The following is a 21586-nucleotide window of genomic DNA, read 5'->3' on the forward strand; positions in this document are numbered from 1 at the left end:
TTGTTGCCCTTCTATGGACACTCTGCAGCATCTCAATGTCCTTTTTGTTGTAAGGAGTCCAAAAGCAAACACAGTATTCAAGGTGTGCCCTCACCACTACAAGGGCAGGATCTAAGGGCCAGGTCCTGCACTTCTGTCACAACAAACCCATGCAACACTACAGGCTTGAGGAAGAGTGGCTGGAAAGCTACCCTGCAGAAAAAGACTTGGATGTATTGGACAACAGCCAGGAGTGTGCCCGGGTGACCAAGAAGGGCTGGCTTACATCAGAAATAGTGTAGCCAACATGAATGCATCGTGGCACATTAGTCTGACCTTCTCATATTTCTGATCTACTTGAGACATTTCAACCTTTAAACTTCTGTGTACTGTAGTTCCTGCACTACTAAGATTCTTTCTAAAAATCAACATTTGTCATTTTTTTAATTTGCACTAAACAACTTACCATCTTCTCTATCTCCTCGGGTATTATGACCACATGAGGAAGTTGTAAGTGGATTACACTACTATTATTTAAGAAATCAACCTGTCCAAAGTCTCTTGGCAGCTTTCCATTGCACAACTATGATTTTCCTCCATCATAAACACCAGGTTTGAATTAAATTCCATAAGGCTAGCAAGTGACAAGATCTGTTAATATCATCTCCTTACTTTTAAACAGTAAAACGTAGGCTTAATTTTTAAGGTACTTCTCAGATCCCTTAATCTTCACCTGCACCTTGGATGAAGGTTAATAAATTATTGGGAAAACAAGTTATACTCCAAAATGTGGATTCCTTGTTACAAGAAAACAAAAGCATATGTGTGATTGCTGTCACATGAGCAGAAATGGAGCACAGCCACAACACAGAGACTGAGTGAGGACAAGTTGGCTGAGGACTCCGCAACCTTGAAAGACGACCATACTGGAAGCTCTGTGCAGGCAACTTTGTGAATGTGCTTCCAGCTTCCCACATGGACAACAGCAAAGCAGAAATTTGGGTGAACACGATAAAAGAATAGTTGCAATTACAAAAAGTGGAATATTTTGATTTAAGTTTAAGTACAGTTAAGTTTCATCTATGCACGTGTGTTTTTGAAAGTTAGACAGAATGTCCCTCTGATAGCTGGTTTTCTTTAAAATGGTGTTTTTCCAGACACTGTTCACTCTTTGAAAAAGATAGTGTCTTGTGTTCAATATAGTTTGCATTGAACAGAGGTGTCTTCTTCTGTAATCACCTCTGTTTGCAGTTTTTATCTTATCTCAAATACAAGTTCAAGCAGAGAGCTGGAACCAGCTCCAAATTAGCAAGAGTTCTGACTGTTGTGAAGTTTCATAACATTAAAACTAGACCTTGGAAAGTAATATAATATGCATAAGATTTCTGGGAAAATTTATCCATATGCACATAAATGGGAAAACTATTCTGTTCCCAGCTCAAGTCTTGCTGCACACGATTGATGGAGATCACTCCCACATGTTGCCCAGGTCTGGTAAAAGAAGCTTGCTTTCTAAAACTCCAAAATGAGTCTTAGAGAGTTTTATTTGCCAGCATTTTCAGTATCATTTTGGTGACCCAGATGGGACTTGTTTTCAGGATTTTGGATCTGTCGAGATCAAGAATGCTCCAGCCAGCCCAGAGAACTTCTCAGGGAGGAGCCTTCACCATCCGGACTGCATCTTGGACGCAAGGATTCCACTGGTAAGAATTAAAGAATTAAAGCATCAGTCTGAAATTTGGCTTTCTTGCCTGCTCGTCAGCAAAAGCCCTGCAGTCCTGAGTCAAATTTTGTTTGCTTCAATTTACTTCATTTGTGCCATCACCAGCAACATGGTACAGAACTCTGACTAACAAAAATGGTATTAATAGCACTCTAAAGGCTGACAGGATGATAGTTTTGTGTAATGTGTGTGCATACTTGCCATGTTGTAACCATGAGTCTCGCTAAAATTTCAGAAGATACACCCTTTCCAAGTCCAGAGTAACACCGTCTTGCAGAAAAGGCTAGAGGGCAAGCTGACTTGATAAGTCAGAAATATCAGAACTGTGTACTGGAAGCCATAGAACTACTAGGTCTTCATTTAACATTTGGTTGCTAAATAAGTATTATGTAAAAGGAATTTCAATGCAGTCCCTCCAATTAGTGAAGTTTGGCAGCCATAAGGAGGAGTGAGTGGCTGGTTAAAATTAATTTAATAAAGACATGATTTTCTGGCATCATCACACAAAGCTTAGAATAACCTTACTAGTTATTTGATTTGATCTTCAAATATTTTTTATTCGCACAGGCCTCCACCCACAGTTAGGTTTTTCATGACAGCTAAACCGTCTCTGTGCTGCTCTGCAGTCTGTTTTGTAAATGTGCTCTTGGAGTAGGTGAACCTCCTAGCTGTGGTGCAGGATCTTCAGCTGAATAAGCAGTGTATTGTCAAAATGCAAGTGAAAGTTAAGTGCAGAATTATGTATTACCTAAAATCACCTCCTCTCAGAAGTTCCCTTCCTTATTACAGAAGTAACAAGGTAACTTCATCATTGAAGCAAAAATAAATATCATAGGTCAAGCTGCAACTTTTTAAAGCTTTGGGTAGAAATCTTGGGGAAGGGGGGGGGGACACCAAGAATAATTAATTTTGTATGCTTTCTGTTTTATTTCTTTTCCCCGCTGGATGCTTAATGGAAGATGACCACTTTGCTCAGAGTACCACAAAAAGATTGAATTGCTCTCTTTGGCAAGAATTCAGAGAAACACTGATGTCTGGGAAGGAGCTGAACAAAGCTTATCTTTTAATATAATGAAAACAAACCAACAAAAAAAATTGATACTTGAGCAAGTTTTGAAAACATGTAGCATGAGTTTCTCAGTATATGAAAGTACTTGCGAGTACTCTTCAGAGGAAGCTGCAGATGTTTTGACTCCATCCTATTCTCATGCTGTTCATCCTTGCCCATCTTATCCTAAAAAAAGTACATAACGCTTCATTTCTACAGAGTTCCACAAGATTTCAGACAGATTATTACTGCTTCTCAAGATGATCAGCATATGGATGATGCACGTGGAACAACCCTATTTGAGATGTTGACATACTGTCTTGGTGTTCTTTACTCTAGTCAGAAATATGATCTCAAAATAAGGCAGCGCTATTACAGATGCTGCAATTTTCTAAACAAGCAACAAACTTTGTGCTTTAAATCAGTCATGACTAGAAAATCAACTTTGAAATAAATATTTCAGGCGTGACCTTTTAAGCATTTGATTAAAAAGATTCTCTGCAGCCAGCTGGGAAAGCTCATTCAGGAACCTAATGAGCCCATGCTAAACTGTGTTTACATGAGGGACTGCATGTATGCATTGTGCTTAGTATCTCCTGAATGCTCCAGCAGGAGTTTGGCTTCAGTAACTACATGATCATGACAGCAGCATGAGTCTCTGTAAATTTTGTTTGTAAGTGTCTTATCAGCTGCCTTTCTTCCTTCTTTCTATATTACATCAGTGAAAGAGAACAGGCAGAGCTATATGGATTGACATTGGGTGAGTTAAGGCCCAAAATGGGAATGGACCCCCCACCACACATGAGTACATTTCAGGAGCAGTGGCTGGACCTGCCCCTACCTCTGAATTATTCTCCAAGTTCTGTTTTACTCAAGAGACTTGGAAGAAAATAATTCTGTCACGAGAGTAAAAGGTAGCATTAAAGCATCACTTTGATGGAAGCACAAGTTAAGGACTAACACAGAATTTTCTTAAACAGTATTTTAGAAACAGTAGTCATTGCATAAGTTGATACTGTTAAATTAGTCCTTTTTATCTGGAAGAGAGGCCACAAAATTAAGCATCAAATGCCCTTAGCAAAATAATTTCTTAAAAATGCTAAGAATAATTCTTTGTGAACAACAACATATTCATTATTCTGATAAAGCTTACATTCTCAAACAAGTATGGACCAAGCAAATATATTCTCATGCACCTTGGAGTCCTGATAGACAGTAAACCATAAGCCAGCAATTTGCACTCCTGATCAAGAATGCTGATGGTATCCCGTGGGGCATTAAGAAGAATGTGGCCAGCAGATCCAGGGAGGTTATCCTCCCCTTCTACTCTGCCCTAGAGAGGTCCCATCTGGAGAACTGTGTCCAGTTCTGGGCTCTTCAGATCAAGAAAGACAAGGTACTACCGGAGACAGTTCAGCAAAGGGCCATGAATATAATTAGGATACTGGAGCAACAAGGCTGAAAGACCTGGATCTGTTTAGCCTCGAGAAAAGAAGACTGAGAGAGGATCTTATCAATGCTTATAAATACGTAAAAGGTAGATGTCAAGAGGCTGGGGCCAAACTCTTTTCAATAGTGCCCTGTGACAGTCAAGGGGCAACAGGTATAAACTAGAACATACAAAGTTCTACCTGAACATGAGGAAAAAATTCTTTACTGTGAGGATGACAGAACACTAGAACAGGCTGCCCAGAGAGACTGCGGAATCTCCCTCTCTGGACATAGTCAAAACCTGCCTCGATGTGTTCCTATGGAACCTAGATGAACCTGCGTTAGCTGGGGGGTTGGACTAGATGATCTCCAGAAGTCTCTTCCAACCCCTCCCATTCTGTGATTCTGTGAAAATAAGCTTGAGGAAAAATCAGTGTTTTGGGTTTTGGCTTTTTTTTGAGGTGTGTAGTGTTAAACCTGCAAAAGGTACACTTTGATTTGAATCATAGGCTATTTGAAACAGAACTTTTCATCCCTAAACCATACTCCTGAATTTGGCATATGAAAGGGGAAAGAACCACAAGTCATCATCAGGTGATGTTTCTGCTTTGGCCTGTTCAAACAAGACACTAGGCTAAACTATGTGAGCAGATTACTGTAAGCCATTGTTGCATCTGGTACAGATCTATAATTGCAACAGAACGATTATCGACTAGCCTTGCAGGAATTAAGCTGCTCAACCTTTCCCAATTTCCATGAAGCAATTGTAAAGTTCTTTAGTTCATCATCTATAAAAGATGAGCCAGTTTGTACTGAGGCTGACCTGTCCAAGGGATACTCAGTTATGTGCTTTAAACATTGAACTCTTTCATCCTGATCTTCTGCCCCTCTGTAGTCCATTACATGTAGGGCTAGAGCACATTGTCAAACCAAGTGAGGAAAGTGCTGTTCTGATTCTTCCAACACTAACTTCACCAACCCTCATCAGGCAACTTCCCTTCACCAGCTTTGCATTAAACCATTTCATGGTAGTTTGACGTAAAATTTAGCATTCATATCTTCCTTATACTGCTTTAGATAGAAGTTCAGATGTATGCAACCTCTAGCAAAGTTTGTTTCAAACTCATGCATGATCATTGTGATATGCACTGAAGTTCTAGGCTTGCAACAGCTCTTCCTCCAGCTCAGTCACTGCAATTAATGACAGAATTAAGAGGGTTACTTAAGAAAGAACAATGAAGGCTAACATCTCTCATTTTTCCCTGAGGTCAGAGTACCCTAAAGAGTTTACATTTTTCAGTCCTTTTAAGCATTTGTGATGTACTGCTTTGGGTAGCCAAATGATATTTTTTTCAGTCAAGCCTCTAGACTTTCCCCAGCCCTCGATGCATTTGAAAGCTTCATTACCACCTTCACTTCGTCAGTACAAAGGGTAGCTTTTCTCAGGTTGGCACTGTTGTAATGATTCTTCTTTATTTCCTCATCTCTGCCTTAACCAAATTATCACCTCATTGTTTTTCTAGAGGTTTCTGGGAAGGTGTCATGAACTGCCTCTGTCCCCTACCTGTTTACTGTCCTAATTGGCTCTTAGTTGGGAACTGTTCTTCAAGCCTGCCTGCTTTTTCGAAACTTCACAAAGGAATTTCCATAGGTTCCTGGATTTGAATGTACTTTGTCTCCTATGCAATGTCTCTTGAAAGACCTTCTGCAAGAACTGATACTTATCAAGTTCTCTATTCAAATGTCATGAAAGATAATGCTAGCGACAGTACTCTCTCATTCTGTACTTCCCAGAAACTTACCTTTTGGTTATTTTTCAGGCTGCAAGATCATGATCTTTGAACAAAGCCACCCCTATTTGCCTATTCTATTAATTCACTTTTTTGTCTACTTGTTCCCCATTTTGCTGCCAAGCAGTTGCCTTCAGCTGGCAGTTCAGGCATTGTTTTTCAGTTTAGACAGAGGTCTGGCCAGTCTGTAGAGGCAGATGTTTATGTTGAAGAATATGCCTGAGATGTAGGCAACCAAAACCCTGTTTACTTAGAACTACCCCAGCAACCATTAGTCACTCTCTGCAAATAGTTGGGGACTTTCTTCTGTAAGAACCACTTCCTGTGGTTTCTTTCCTTACAAGTCCCCTCTTGCTACATTTCTGAATCTGAAATTTCTTCACTGGAATCATCAGGACTTTTATACTGGTTAAACATACATATTTATATGGATTGCAGGAAACATTGGTTAAACATACATAGAATCACGGGTATAAACTAGAGAGGGGCAGATTTAGACTGGATATTGGGACGAATTTCTTCACCATGAGAGCAGCGAGACACTGGCACAGGTTGCCCAGGGAGGTTGTGGCTGCCCCATCCCTGGAGGTGTTCAAGGCCAGGCTGGATGGGCCTTGGGCAGCCTGGTCTGGTGGGATGTCCCTGCCCATGGCAGGGGGGTTGGAACTGGATGATCTTTAAGGCTGCTTCCAACCCAAACTATTCTATGATTCTATGTTTCTAGAACTTATGATTACATTGGTTAAAACATATATAAAACTCATTATCACATTGGTTAAACATACATAAAACTCATCATCACATCTTACCACCCCCTCTGTATGTGCATCACAGTTCCTTTGTGTTTTCAGAATCCTCTTATGCTCTTTATCTTATCTCCTTCCTCATTGTGTTCCCTTCGTGAGCTCAGGTTTGTTCTTTGTTTTGGCATTTTCCTCGGCTTGGAGCATTAGTCAGAGATAAGTTTCTTTTAAGATAGACAATACTTGATTTGTTGCTTGTTTCAACTAGTAAACAAGCTAAACTCCTGTTACAATTATATTCTTTCTTACTGCAAGCTGGCCAAGATTTGATTCTTATTATTCTTACTATTTTTATTATTATTATTATTATTGCTTCAGCTAATTCATTCCCTTAACATGATGATTTATTCTTTCCTTCAATTGATTTAGAAAGCTTTCAGTTCTTTCCCTTTCCCGGCCGTTTCCTTTCACCTGGGTGCTCGCAGGGGCTGCTCCCCGCAGTCACCGCCGCGGGAGGAGCCGGGGCGGAGGGCAGGGCAGGGGCTCGGGGAGGCGCTGGGGAGCCGCTGCAGCCGGCCCCGGGAGTGCGGAGACGGCCGCGCCCGCCAGAGGAGCCGCGCCACCCCGGTAAGGAGAGGAGCCCTGCGGGCAGCAGCCTTTTCTCGCCTGCTTTTCCTGACTTCCCCCCCCCCCCTCAAACCCCGCCCGGAGAGCTGCTGCGCGGTGCCCTGCGGCACGGCAAGGCTATAGCGGGGGGAGCGCGGAGGCGGCGCAACGGAGGGGCTTTGCCGCGCTGCTACGGGCGGTACCGGCAGTGGCGGGGATCGGGGGAGAAGGGGCGGCTTGGAGCGGGGCACAGGGCCGAGTTCTGCCGGGAGTGGTCCCTTTCCTCCGCCCCTGGTGTGCTCGGCGGCTCCCGCTGCAGAGCCACGCCGCTTCCCATTTAGCCTAAGCTGGGCGTGCAAGAACCAGGGCCAGGCAAGGCGGGGGAGAGAAGCCGCATCCCCGGGCAGCTGTATCCCTCCTCCGCATCCCTGCTCCGCATCCCCGGGCAGCCTGAGCTGGTCTGCATCCCTCCTCCGCATCCTCGGGCAGCCTGAGCTGGTCTGCATCCCTGCTCCGCATCTTTGGCTCCACATCCCCGGGCAGCCTAAGCTGGTCTGCATCCCTGCTCCGCATCTCTGGTTCCGCATCCCCGGGCAGCCTGAGCTAGTCTGCATCCCTGGCTCCGCATCCCCGGGCAGCCTGAGCTAGTCTGCATCCCTGGCTCCGCGTCCCTGGCAGCCTGAACTTGTCTGTATCTCTGCTCCGCATCCCTGGGCAGCCTGAGCTGCTCCACATCCCTGGCTCCGCATCCCCGGGCAGCCTGAGCTGCTCCGCATCCCCGCTCCGCATTCCCGGGCCGGCAGTCGCCTCCTCCCCGCGCCGCAGCCGCTCGGTGCGAGAAGCGGCAGAGGGGAAGATAGAGCAGAGGCGCTGCTCCTCCCTCTTTCCCTCGGCCGGATATATAGTATCAGACTCAGGAGGGGGAGGAGAGGTTTGATTTTTTTTCCCCTTTCTTTTTTCTGTTCTCCCCCCCGCCCCTTTTCTTTGCCGGAGTTGCTTGTGTGCTAGGGAAGGTAAGGGCAGAGGTCTGGAGACTGGAATCGGTGGGAATAGCGGTAAATTGAAGGTAACGACCCGTTGGGGGACATTAAGGGGGAAAGCGAGGAAAAAAAAAAAAAGGAAACCCAAAACGGGTTGGAGGGAAGGAGGAGGCGACGCTGTGGAGGGGTGATGCTGCCCAGGAAGCGAGGCAAACGGAGGGGGAGCCGGGCGGGGGCGATGGGGCTGGGCGGCTGCCGCGGTGGCTTTGCCGGGTCTTGCCGTGCTGGTACCGCGAATAAAGCCCTACCCGGGGCAGCGGGAGCCGGGATGGAGCCCTCGAGGCTGGGCGGTGCCCCGGGGGCAGCGGCGGCTCCAGCCCAGCCAACGCTTCGGCTTCTCCTTGGCGGAGTTGGAGCCGGAGCGCAGCCTTGGGAATGGGAGCGTGGGGAGCGGCTCCGGCGCTGCTGCGGGGCAGAGTTTGCTTCGGAGTGGGGAGGGATCGGCACTGCGATGCCGCGGAAAAAAATGGGAAGACTTAATTTAATATTACGGGAGGCTTGTCATTTTGTTTACCCTGCTGTTAGGCCCATACATATGTGTGTGTGTGTATATATATATATATATATATTTAGAGAGTGGTGTTAGGCAGCAATAGAGTTTTAGTCGTATGAGGAGGGCTCCTTATTCTAAGCCTTGGTGCTGTTTGCTGCCCTTTGATTGGGAAATCGTTGTTATCACAGCGAAGAATATAGCACAGTGGGTGCTTTCTTTGCTTTTTATTATATTTTTTTCTTCATTTGTCCTTTGACTGGATACCCCTGCTGCCCACACTGCGCCACAAAGATTTAACCCCGATTTTGTTACAGGATCCTGTGAGCATATCCTTGGTTTTCTGGATAGAGACATGTGACCTTGGCTTGTCTTACACAGTTCTTTACAGTAATGATGTTACTCGAACAATTTGCTTTTACGTTTGCCTCAGAGCCTTTTAAGGGCATAAATAGAGAGATGAATAACTAATGGCAGAGCATTATCTTGCAGTGGGAAGAGGTAAAACTAAATGGGAGCTGCTTCATCCAGAAATATTACACTATAAATTCAGTCAGAAGACTAGTTTTCCATGTTTGTTTAGACTGAGATTTTGCTATCTGTCATTATTAGGCGAGAAAAATGTACTCCAAAATCGATATCTGCTCTGATCCTGGTTCACTTGAATTTGTATTAAAATAAGTGTAAAATTGAACTATTAGTCGTCTCAAAGGTGTCATATAAAATGCGAGGCCTTTCAGAAACTTTTCATACTGAAGCTCGCATTGCTTTGGCATGTTAGTTTCAAGTTGAAATTTCTGCGTGTGCTGGTGTTTTGAGAACTTTCATCTCACTTGATAAGAAGCTGCTGGCAGTTCAGAGATCTGCTGGAGTTTGTTTTCATTTGCATCTACTGTATCAAAGCCATCATAATTTCCTGCTTACCTATAGTGTTCTTGATTAGAAGAACACAAGTTTTGTTTTTACTATATAATGTACTCCTCTTGAAAGCAACTACATAGTTTAAAAATTACACTGGTAGTTGCTCTGGAGAACTTGTAAAATCCCTTTTATAATTTAGAGTTTTAATCTCCAGATCTGTTGTGTTCTCTCACCTCTAATGAAGTACATTTTTGTAGAAACAAGTTTTTAAAACATTTCCACTGTGGCTTGGGGTATTTGTCTAAGTTAAAGTCACCATAAAGTTCAACACATGAGTGACAAGAATAGAAATTTTAGGAGGGGCGAGAGATGCACTCACTCAAAGGTATCTGAATTAAACATGAAGCAATAGCACATTTAGGGCAGCATTTTACTATATTTAGAGGATTTGGAGGATACATCTGATACTGTAACAAAGCTGCAAATTCCTCAGTTCTGCCAACCTGGGTTTCAGTTCTAGTCCCTATTAAGACTGGTTTAGATTAGTGGTGGGGAAATGTAGTTTTAAAACTTCTTGAAGACCATGTAAGAAAAGATTAAGTAAATAAAACCTGTACCATGTCAGCTGGGTAAAAAAAAAAAGAAGAGTCTAGAGACAGACTGCCATAAAAGTAAAAGAGAGTGACCTGGTAACAGAGGCACAGAGTTTGCAGCTCTTTCATAGAGCACTTTCGACTGATAAACATCCTGTGCTTTCCCTTCTGCCCTTCAGATCTTTTCAGATCTGACACCTGGATCTCAGGAGGGTGGATGGATGGGTGCAAAGGGGAAGTTGGTGAGGTGTGTGAGTGCTGGCAGGGAGAACATGGGTGATGACGGAACAGAAGGATTGTGGCAGGGAATATGGGTAATATGACCAAAGGCACAGAGAGTGCCATTTGGTCTGCATGGTAGAGTAGAGGAACACAAATGAGCAGCTCATGTTTTCAGAAATACGTCAGATACTGCTGATTTCAGGGTGTAGACTGTTGCTCCAAGTGGGTGGTCTGCAGCATTAGACTGTCATGGTAATAAACTTTTCATTTTTTTTCCTTCTAGATAGGAAGCTCTTAGTTCTGACCAATTTGCTACTTTGTGGGTTTTTTCCCTAATGACAAGTAATTTTTGCCCATACAAGGGAAAGATTATTTAAATGAAGGCATAGGAGGGAAGGAGGGACCCCCCCACATGCTTTTAAATGGGAAAGGAAGGAGAGACCCATTTTATGTTGCTGATACCGCAGATCTGAGTAGTTCATAGAAGCTGAAGGGCAGCAGAAATTAACACAGTGGGGTTGGGGAAACTCTACTGGTAAGTGCTTGACTCAGCTGAGAAGTAGTGTTTATCCTATGTTATTGTTTGGTTTCGCTGTGTTAGTAGGAAAATGTTGGGGATAATTGCTGCAGGGGATAATGTTAGCATTATTTTGTAGCTGCATTATTATCCAGTTGTTACTATTAAAAAACATAGCATTTGTATTGCCTAAGGGTCCTGGGTTCACAAAGGACCCTTCATTAAGGAATGAAAGTCGGAATATAGCAATGCTGTCCAATGAGATTAACGTTATCTAAGTTATTAGCCGTAGGTTTTGGAAAGAGTTAGGCATCTCCAGATGTAACAAGCTCTTAAGTATCATCTGAAGCATGTTCACATCCCTGGCCCAACAAGCTATTACACAAAGGCAGTCCTTATCACCTGTATTATGGTGAAGCTGTGCTGAGACTAACCAAAACTTGCCTCTCTGCAAGGCAAAGGCAGTGGTTCAGCAGTTATTTTAATTTACCATAAATGTGAGCTCCTGCCAAAGGGTCAGCCTCTGCCTCTCTGTCTATCTTCTGGCTACACATTCCTCATCTCTTGCTTGTGCTGGTACTATCACTTGTGGCCATATGCAAATCCACTCTTGTTGCTGTTGGCCTGATTTTCAGCTGGGTGAGTTCCAAGGTCTGACTCAGTGCCTGACCAAATTGCACCAAGGAGTCAGCAGAGATGTGCAGTTGGAGGAAGAGCAGGCTGGTCCTCATTACACTTGGTAGGAGTGCCATTTGGATCAGATTAAAAAGATGATGTACCTACAACCTAATGAGCTCTCTTGCTGCTGTGTTAACGCTTCTGCATGGCTTCCAGATGGGTTTGGCTTATATCTGACCAATTTGGAGAGTGAGGAGAGGCATATGTCTGTCTCCAGTCACCTGTGTAGATATACTTTTCAAGGGCCTGATGGACCGAGTGAAAGAGGAAACTTGAAGGACAAAAGGTTGTTTTAAATACCTGTATTCTTGAAGGAGGTGGGCCTTAGTCTGATATGCCAAGAAATTACCTCCCTCTGCTCAGGATGTTGATACCTGAATTCATGTTTTGGGATCGGTTTTGCCCCAACCCTATTTCTGTCACCACCACTCCTGTTGCTTCTGTCTCTCCGGTTTTTAAATTGCAGGCTCCTTCACCTAGTGTCTCTCTTTTGCTGTGTTTGCATATGGCCTCTGCTGATCAAGCCCAGGTTTGTGTCATGAGTTCTTTGTTGCTGTGATGATAGCGGCAACAATAATTTCTCAGCATGAGATTGTCATAGCTATAGGAAGCAGTCGTGGGAGAGCATTTCCCTAGTTTGCTGACTCTTGTGATATCTCATGGACATCTGTGAATCAGCCCCCGTACACTTCTGTGTAGTGCCACATGGGATCACCATGCACTTGTAGCATCTCAGCTCTCTTTGCGCAGTTGTCTGGCAAAAGTTCATTTTTATTTGTTATCACACACCAAAGGATATACTACAGTGGTTGCTTTGTCTTTTATTATGTTTTTCTAAATTCAATTTTTGCATGGTAAGCACGTAACATTTTCAGGCCCATGTGAGGTAGACTTTTTTTCTTTTTTTTTTTTTTAATTATTATACTTATGCAAATAGTGCTGTCAGGCTTTCTTTAGAAAATGTAGCTGTCTTTGGGTAGTATATAGTGTTAAAATTACAGCTAATTAGGTCTTTACACAGTGGAATAGTCAATAGGAGGGTCTTGAGTGTAGGCATATAATTAATATTCTGTTGATAATTATTTGAAACTGAAAATCCTCTCTCCCTCAAATGTATGGCTACGTTAGTTTTTGTTAAAGCATGAGGCGTATTGAAGGTTTGGCAAAAATACCTGTAATTTGACTATAATTGTGTTCAGTTTTAAGCTTATATTAGGTCTCTTTTGTAAAAACTGTTTGTACCTGTGTTTCTCTTTGTGTGTACCTATGCTTAAGCAGTTTCAAGTGACTGGAAATTGTATAGGGCTCTGTTCTTCCACCCTTGCTCACAGAAAAAAATACCTTGTGCCACAAAAATACACTATTGTGTTTAACTCCAATGTTTTCTCCTTCCTGAGAGTAATTGTGGAGCAGCTGTGCTCATAAGAGATGCATATTATAGGTTTTCCTCATAGTTCATTTCATGTTTAAGCCATTATGCCAGTATCCATCCCCTGTATCTGCTTTCAGAAATGGTAAGTTGTCCTGTGGGGTTAACAGAGCAGAGAAAAAAAACTAATGACTGGTTAATGCATGCAAAAATGGCAGGACTAGTAATGACTCTGGATGCTTACAATTTAGTTTCAAAGCCTGTTTTCAACCTTGCCTTATTCAAGCCGAGATCCATGTATTTTGTGCACAAAGGTGAGAGGCAGTTTTACCATGGGCTGTTCTCTGGAAACAAATGTAAGTTTTTGATTCCAGGTTTGAATGACTTGTGTCTACCTTTATAGTAAACTGTTTTCACCACTGTTTCTGCAATGCTGTATAAAATTGGTGCCAGCTGGGTTGATAGCTCCTTCTTTTTTGTTTCACCTTCCTGAAAACAACCATAAACACTGTTGATTGAAGGAAAGAAAGGTTGTTTGATTTCATGTAAAGAATGTGGATTTATTTTGCTGCAGATGGTTTAGGAGGGCCTTTTCTTATTTGAGGGATGCTGAATATAAAAAGACTGTAGTGTCATAACCCTCTTCAGAATATTCCTTCAGAAACTATCTTAATACTGTGAGTGAAATTTTGTAAACAGTGGTACAGATGAAGAGTAAAGAAAGATTCTCACAAAGCTATACCCTTACACTCTTCAAAGAAATGAAGAACAAGTGTTATGTTGACACTGAGTCAATCAAATCTGTTTCCGAGGAAAATCTGGAAAGCACAGATGCTATGTAGAAAAAATACTGTCTCTGTTCAGGCATGTAATTCCTACAATACACCTTAGTAAATTCTAAAAGAGAGAGGGTCTTCATTTATTCACAAAATGTGTGGGTATTAACAGAGCGCAGCAGTCTTCTAAAAGGTTTTTTGAGATGGGTGTACCATGGAGTTAACAATGAGCTCTACAGATGGATTTGATAGTAGCCAGGGGTGGTACCATTTAATGATTCATTGGTGGTGTATGAAATTGCCTGAGTCACCTTTATAGGTGTACTGTGATATTTCAAAAGAGAGTTACAACTGACTTTAACTAGTGGTGTGCTACAGCTGATGCAGTATGCATAAAATGACAGCCTGAACTAGCACTGTTTTCTCCTAAGTGGGTCTATGCTCTCCAAGCACAAGTAACAATAACTTGGAGAAGGTTGTAGCTGCAATAATCAGAACCATTTTGGTCAAGTGCACAACACTCATCTGTTACTGCTCTCGCTGACATATGAAATAAATTTTTTGCCCACCTTCTCTGTTTTGAGATACAGTGTCAATAATTCTGCTTCTCTGAGCTTTGCTCCCCATTGCAGTATCACTGTATGACTAATGGCACAAGTTTATTCACCATTTGTAAAAGTTCATTTGGTTATGCAGGGTTAAGCATCTGACATGCCTCCCACATCACCGAGGCCTTCAGAAACAAGAGCTAGTGATGTCAGCAGAGGTTTGTACTGGAAGGCAGGTGTTTGCATCTGGATTCAGCTCTGGAGTCTTCAGTAATGCTGCCTCTTAAATACCGTCCGCTGCTTAGTCTGTATCAGTGGCTTGCATTTGGCTGGTGTTCTGCAGGAAGGCAGAAGGAGTTTGGAGATGGGATGGAGAACATGCGTGATTGAGCTTTGCTTCTCCTGTCTTGTCATTGTGGCAGGCAGCGAAGTCAGCTGCTGCTGTCTTTCTTGAGTGAGGCAAGGAAAGAAGAGGACGGTAGCCACTTTTCTTCCTGCTAGTATCCTGCAGAGCGCTAGGATGGCAGGGCCAGGGACTGCCACAAATCTTTTCAAAACCATCTGCCTTTACCACCTGTCACTTCTTATTCACAAACATGCAGTCTTATTGGGCATTAGTATTAAGACTCTTTCTCTTTAAGTATACAAATAAGTAAGTTCCTTCTGGAATTCTCCCATTATATGCCCATAGCTTTAGTAGAAGACTATAGAAGTGCTCTGTTGTGAGGGAGAGGGGGAGAGAGAGAAAGACTTGTCTGCCCAACATAAAACGGTTTCTGGTGTTTTACATGCTCACAGTGCTGTCCATGGGACTTGTTTTTGTTATTAGCTGTTCTGAAATGCATGACACGATTCTGTTTCAACCTAATTTTAAGGACAATTTTGAGGGTGAAATTTTGTTACGAAGTGAGCCTTTAGCAAAACTTCTACTGTATGCACTGATACCAGCTTTTTCCTTGCTTTTAGCTTTAAGTCAAGGGGAACCTCACAATCCAGGACTCCTAGATTTCCTTTGGCTAGTGAAATGTATGTCATTGCTGTAAAGCACTCAACTCCTTTTGTTGGATGAAAAATTTTTTATAGAGACTGAGACGGTTGGTACCCAGGCCATTAATAAGACACCCAAACTCTCATGTATTCACATTTCTAAATTGAATGCGAAAGAATAATATCCTTAGTTAACCCTCTCTTCACGTAGCTGCAGCGTCATTACTTTACTTCCGATCCTGCAGACTGCAAAGAAACAATTTGCTTGATTCTCTTACGAAAGATCTGTTTCGGCAAACCTGAAGTATTAATAGCTGTGGGATCTAATATTGCAGTAACTTACACTTTCTTCCTGTAGCTGCAGCTGGAACTTCTCAGTCAAAGTTTTCACGTGCCCTATGATCCTTTCTCCAGTAATGTACATTATTGCTTTGATGTGCTTCTGCTTGTGCTTCCCTATGAAGCCCTCCACTTCCTTGTCTGTGGGAAGGAATGAAATCCCAGATCAAGATGTTACAGACATTGAATGACACTGTCATCTACCGGTGACCTCCTCCAAGCCCTCGTTGCTGCTATATTTGTTTGGTACTCTGAAGCAAACTGACAAAGCTAATACATTCCTAGTATAGAACAAAATTTCAGTGATCCCCTCTGCACTTCTTTTGGTGCCTTTTTTTGCATCTGAAATAAACTTGATGATGCTGTTGCAGGGAGGAGAGGGCATGGAGCCCGGAGGTACTGTGGGTATTTATGCCATGCTCTGTTGTATGTACCGAAACAACCATCGAATCTTGCACCCTGATGCAGTAGTCAAACGTGTCAACTCAGTGGAAAACCTTTAGGTTTCTGCAGATAACCAGTAACTTTTGCGATAACACTATCTAGCTGTAGTCTTGATTTTTCTTCATTCTGGTGTTCAGTGACCGCTGTCTTATCCCTTGTATACTCAAAGCAGCCTGTGGGTTTCTACTATACTTGAATTCAAGGTTTCAGGGCATTCTAAAATATATATTGATTTGCTGGGAAATGTTGGATCTTGATGTGTTTCTCAGTTAATATTTTTTGTCTCCCCTGTTTCCTAATCACTGTGTTCTCTCCCAGGCATTTTGTTTTGTTCCTTTGCCTAGTTCTGCTATCAGTAAGCTGAGAGAGGAGGTAAGGAGTCTTAACTGTGTCCATAAAGATTGATCTCATGCTTGAGATGATACCACTTCACCTTTATTTTGGCCTGTCAATGACCCTGCATTGTAATGTAGTGTCAAGGCAAACTGTTAGCTGTGTTTTAATCCCTGCAGCTCAGAAAAGAATATAACCCATCTCCACCATATTCTGAAGCTATCTTGTATTTATACTGAAATGAGTGCTTTTACAGGCACATGGCTCAAATCCTGTGTGCTGCTGTTTGCTACAGGGTCCAAATCAATTGATATGTGAACATGTTCAGTTTCTAGCACTGGAATGCTCTGTGCATGAAGCATCAGGTGTTTTGGTCCAGCGTTTTTTTCTGCTGAATATTTGTATTGGACCGTATACAACTGCAATGGAAGCAGCTAGTTATCTGCAGAATGTAATGCTGGATTTTCTACCAATAGAAAGCCTAATACTTTGTCCAGCTCAAGGTTTTTCAAGAACTGATGAGGCATTTCTTCCTGCTGCTGAACTCACTGCAAACAATTCCCAGCAAGCTTTCTGGACTCTATCAATGCTATTGAACCAACTTTTGCATATGCAAAACTGAACTCTGATCTGGCAGCAAGGCAATAACAGTGTGCAGATGCATTAGCTATTACCACTACACCACTCAGAAGAAGGGTCTTACTTCTCAGGTTCTGCTTGGAAAACCTTTTGCCTGTTAATGTTATTGGAGCTTTGATTTTCAAGTAATAAATGGTTGTATTTCAATACCCACCTTTCCGCTGGTGAATCCTAAACAGGCTGAAGTTGCATTGGTACTGAATGCTTTTTCTGGAAGGCTAGATTTCCCCCAGCCCAGGATGGTGACCTGTGTAGGAGGACAGGTTGCTTTGTGACCAGCTCTGGTTTGCTCTTGAAGTTAAATATGTTTTAAACTTCCAGTCCTACAGATTATAGGCTGGCACATCTAATTGTTAATAGTTCACCTTGAAAATTGGGTAGTCCTGTTGAAAAAAGAAAAAATATGCAATGCCAGAGTTCCCATCACTGACCCTAAATTGCATCCTTGAAGATGGGGAAGTTCTTGCTTTCCGAAGCAACATATCTGCATTTATCAAAACCCAAGTACTTTACTTGTCACTAGCACTTACTTTCCATGGCAACTCAACCTATGTAACTCTTTTTCTGGGAGATGAAGTAAGGTGATCCAGAGCCCTTAATAGGAACTCATCGCTGATCTGAGGTTCATGTGTCCAAAATGTTAAGTCACCATATTGTAAAAGTAAAGTTATCTTTCATTTAATGACAGGGTGTCCTCAAAGAGAGTAGTTCTCTTATTTTCCACATATGCCTACACCTAGTGTAACTAACATGATTGTGACTGTGAGCCCTTAAAGTGCTGTACAAATAAAACGTGGAGTTATAAAAGTAGGTCTTGTAGCATTCCTGGGTATATAGCGGGAAACTTGTATCTTGTCCTGTGGGTAGCAAGAGTAAGCCAAGTGCATTATGACTGATAGTTGGAAGTAATGAAGATGATAGGATTCTGTTTTATGTGATGCATGCAAGCCCCCATAGGTCCTTTTAGGTATTTTCAGAGTTTTGGATAAACATCACCCTGTACTGCCGATGCATTTCTAAACTGAAATGGATGCCTCCTGGCACTTCTTTTTCTCTTTTTGTCTGTCTTTCTCTCTTTGAAATTCTTATCTGCTATGTGCCACCTTGTGTCTTGTCCATGCAAAATGCAGTGCCCAAAATATCCTGTCTGGGATAATTTTAATCTAAATTGCTAGCAGTAGCTTCCTTTAAATTAGTTATGCGAAAGGCCTCAATTTTCACTAGGGTTTTCCATAGGTAGTTGTTTTTTATTCTGCGTAGTATGTAAAAGATCTTACCAAAGCAGAACTTCCCACTTGCAGCATGTCATGGTTTAGCCCTGGCTTGGCTAAAACCGTGCTCCTAAATCCCTCTCCTCTCCTGTACTCCCCAGGGAAAAGGGAGAGGGGACTGAAAGGAAAAAGACTTGTGGGTTGGAAACTAGAACTACAGCTTTAATGAAATGAAAATAGTGATGAAAATAATTAGAAAGTAATGAAATGTATACAGATATATGAGATCACGCTCCCACTCCTCAATGACGGTACGTCACCACAAATGCTGAAGAGCAGACAGGAAGGAATGGGTCCATGGCTAGGAGGGAGCTGAGCTCACAAACTGGGTTCAGGAACACACGGATCCGGGATCAGGAGTAACCAGACCAACGAGGTCCTCACTGGACATTGGCTGTCACAGAAGAGGGATGAGACCCTTGTGGTCTCTCAGTTTCGTATTGAGTACAATGTATATGGGGTGGAATACTCTGTTGGTCAGTTTAGGGTCACCTCTCCTGTCTGCCCCTCCTAGCAGGTGCAGTCTTTTTCTGACAACTCAAGGATGGCCTTGGTTACTGAACGAATAAGTGTAAGCATTGGCCTTTCTGCATACCGATACCCTGTGTTATCATTTCTAGGGAGAACACTGTCTGAAAAACATGCAGTTAGCTTTCAGAGAATGAAGTGACCTAGAGCGACTGAGTTAGTCACAAAACTGACTCTAATGTAGCTCAAACCACAACATAGCAATAGAGGTATTGCATCTGTATGACACTTGTTTTGAAGGTTCAGGAAGATTCTGTGACGAAAAGGTCATACTTAGAATCATAGAATCATAGAATAGTTCGGGTTGGAAGGGACTTTAAAGATCATGTAGTTCCAACCCTCCCGCCATGGGCAGGGACATCCCACTAAATCAGGCTGCCCAAGGCCCCATCCAGCCTGGCCTTGAACACCTCCAGGGATGGGGCAGCCACAACTTCCCTGAGCAACCTGTTCCAGTGTCTCACCACTCTCATGGTGAAGAAATTCTTCCTAATGTCCAGTCTAAATCTACCCCTCTCCAGTTTATACCCATTCCCCCTGGTCCTATCCCCACAAGCCTTTATGAATAGTCCCTCTCCACCTTTCCTGTAGCCCCTTCAGGTACTGGAAGGCTGCTATAAGGTCTCCTCGGAGCCTTCTGTTCTCCAAGCCGAACAACCCCAACTCTCTCAGCCTGTCCTCGTATGGAAAGTGCTCCACCTCTCTGATCATCTTTGTAGCCCTCCTCCGGACCCATTCCAACAGCTCCATATTCTACTTATGTTGAGGATTCCAGAACTGGACACAATACTCCAGATGAGTTCTCACAAGAGAGGAATAGAGGGGCAGAATCCCCTCCCTCGACCTGCTGGCCATGCTTTTTTGATGCAGCCCAGGATGCAGTTGGCCTGGCCTGCAAGCGCACGTTGCTGGCTCATGTTGAGCTTCCTTTCCTTATATTTTTTAAATGGTGTGTTTTCTGTAAATCACCTAATGAAAAGTGAAAGGAGAAAGTAGCTTTCTGGTCAAGCACATTGCTTTGTCCAGTTTGAAGATTTGCCTTCTTTTCTTTAACAAGCAAATTCTGAGAGAATCTTATATATATATATATATATAAACAAACAAACAAACAAAGATAAAATGTAGCAGCTTTCTGTTTATTTTGTCCTGCTTGTAAGTTGTAAACTTACAACTGCAGAAGCTGCTTTTTTTTGTATTGAACTTCACTTCATTGTTTGAATCATCCCTCTATTGTAGTACAAGTATCTGGTGTAGTATTAGCAAGCGAACGTGTTGAGCTGTCTTAGGATAAACATAAAAATTAAGTTAATATATCTCTGCCAGAACTGCTTGGTATGAAAACAAAAAGTGCTGGGCTGCAGGTGAAATGATCTCAATAATCCTGAGAAAGTTTTCTGCTAGAACATGTTGATTTTATTGATATGGTAAGTCTATTGCATCTGTACTTTGTGTTTGCTTATATGCTTATTGGAGATCTGTGTTTTCCTTGTAATATTGTGATGTGAGTACTTGAAAGTGGAGGGAACATAGCAAAGGACATGAATGATAATCCGTGATGCAAGGGTGTGTGGAAACTAGGTAAACGTGGTTGATTTCAAGGCATAGATATAGAGGCCTGCTGGTGTGCCATATGCTGAATGAAGAGGAGTAACGTGGCGCTTTGCACTTGTGTTTACCACTTCACTGTGAACAATGAATAAGATTAACAGAGTACAAATATGTTGTAATTTAGCTCAGAGACTTGACAACAGCACAGTGGGATTTCTCTGAAGACCTCTGGAAAGAATGCCCTAAACAACATTTGGGTCCTCTTGTTCCTCAGCTCAGTAGTGAAAATCTGCAGCAGGTCATAGGTCTCAGTCAATTCAGAGGAAAGGGAATGTAGCAGTATTGCCTTGAGCATTGAGGAAGGTAACCCTGCAGATTTGTCAAGACAGCAGTGGGATCTCTAATGTCAATGAAGGGAACTTACTGGATCTTACTCTTTCCTGTGAAGGAACCACATCCTGACAGAATCCAAGTGAAACCTAGCAATTTTAGTCCTGTTAAGGTCATGTGTCAGAACAATGAATTATTCCTTTTCTTCATTCCTTCAGTTATTTTGCAGATTATGTTAAGGGTATGTTCAAAAGTTCTCTCCGTGTTGGGGTTATTTCTTGGCTCTGTGTTCTTCTCCCTTAAATAATATTCAGAGCCCTAGCACCCTGAAGATTTGGGTTGTTTTCTTTCCAATATCACTGGCTAACAGTGGGAAATACTTTTGCTAGATAGGTGCTCATTAAGATGAGGAGGTAGAGCACTTTCCTGTTTTATAAGGGTGAGATGAAAATGCATACCATGTTCTCAGAGCCCAAACAGTGTGGAATTGAGCATGTGGGCAAGAGATGACCTGTCTTGCAGTGTGGCCCACTTAGCAAGAGTCATGGTGAATTCGTGTTCCAAATTTGACTTTTTACAAAATCAAGGATTGCCTAAAAGAATGTAATTAAGCAGTTCTGCACTGGAAACAAAGAATACTTTTCAGACCTATTTAGGAAAGCTGGTTGTATTCAAATCTATCAGGTTGGTTTGTGTTTATGCTAGGATGCTAAAAGACATGTGCAATGCAATTGCAGTTCTCTTATCTATTAA

General features: G+C 42.5%; 1 protein-coding gene across 4 annotated transcripts in view; it reads left to right on the forward strand.

Moving 5' to 3' along the window:
• The first annotated feature begins 7214 nt into the window (after positions 1–7214).
• Positions 7215–21586, forward strand: part of FAR2 (fatty acyl-CoA reductase 2) — a 147687-nt gene continuing 133315 nt past the window's right edge. The window contains exon 1 of one of the 4 annotated variants that reach the window (XM_054072717.1): positions 7215–7341. The gene's annotated coding sequence lies outside the window, so the exon portion shown is untranslated. Of the gene's footprint in view, positions 7342–7543; positions 7779–8195; positions 8387–21586 lie in introns of those variants that run through there. The other 3 variants (XM_054072697.1, XM_054072658.1, XM_054072667.1) reach the window with 3 other exon arrangements.

Source organism: Cuculus canorus, chromosome 1 (assembly GCF_017976375.1).
Source record: "Cuculus canorus isolate bCucCan1 chromosome 1, bCucCan1.pri, whole genome shotgun sequence".
In the NCBI taxonomy this organism is placed as follows: domain Eukaryota; kingdom Metazoa; phylum Chordata; class Aves; order Cuculiformes; family Cuculidae; genus Cuculus; species Cuculus canorus.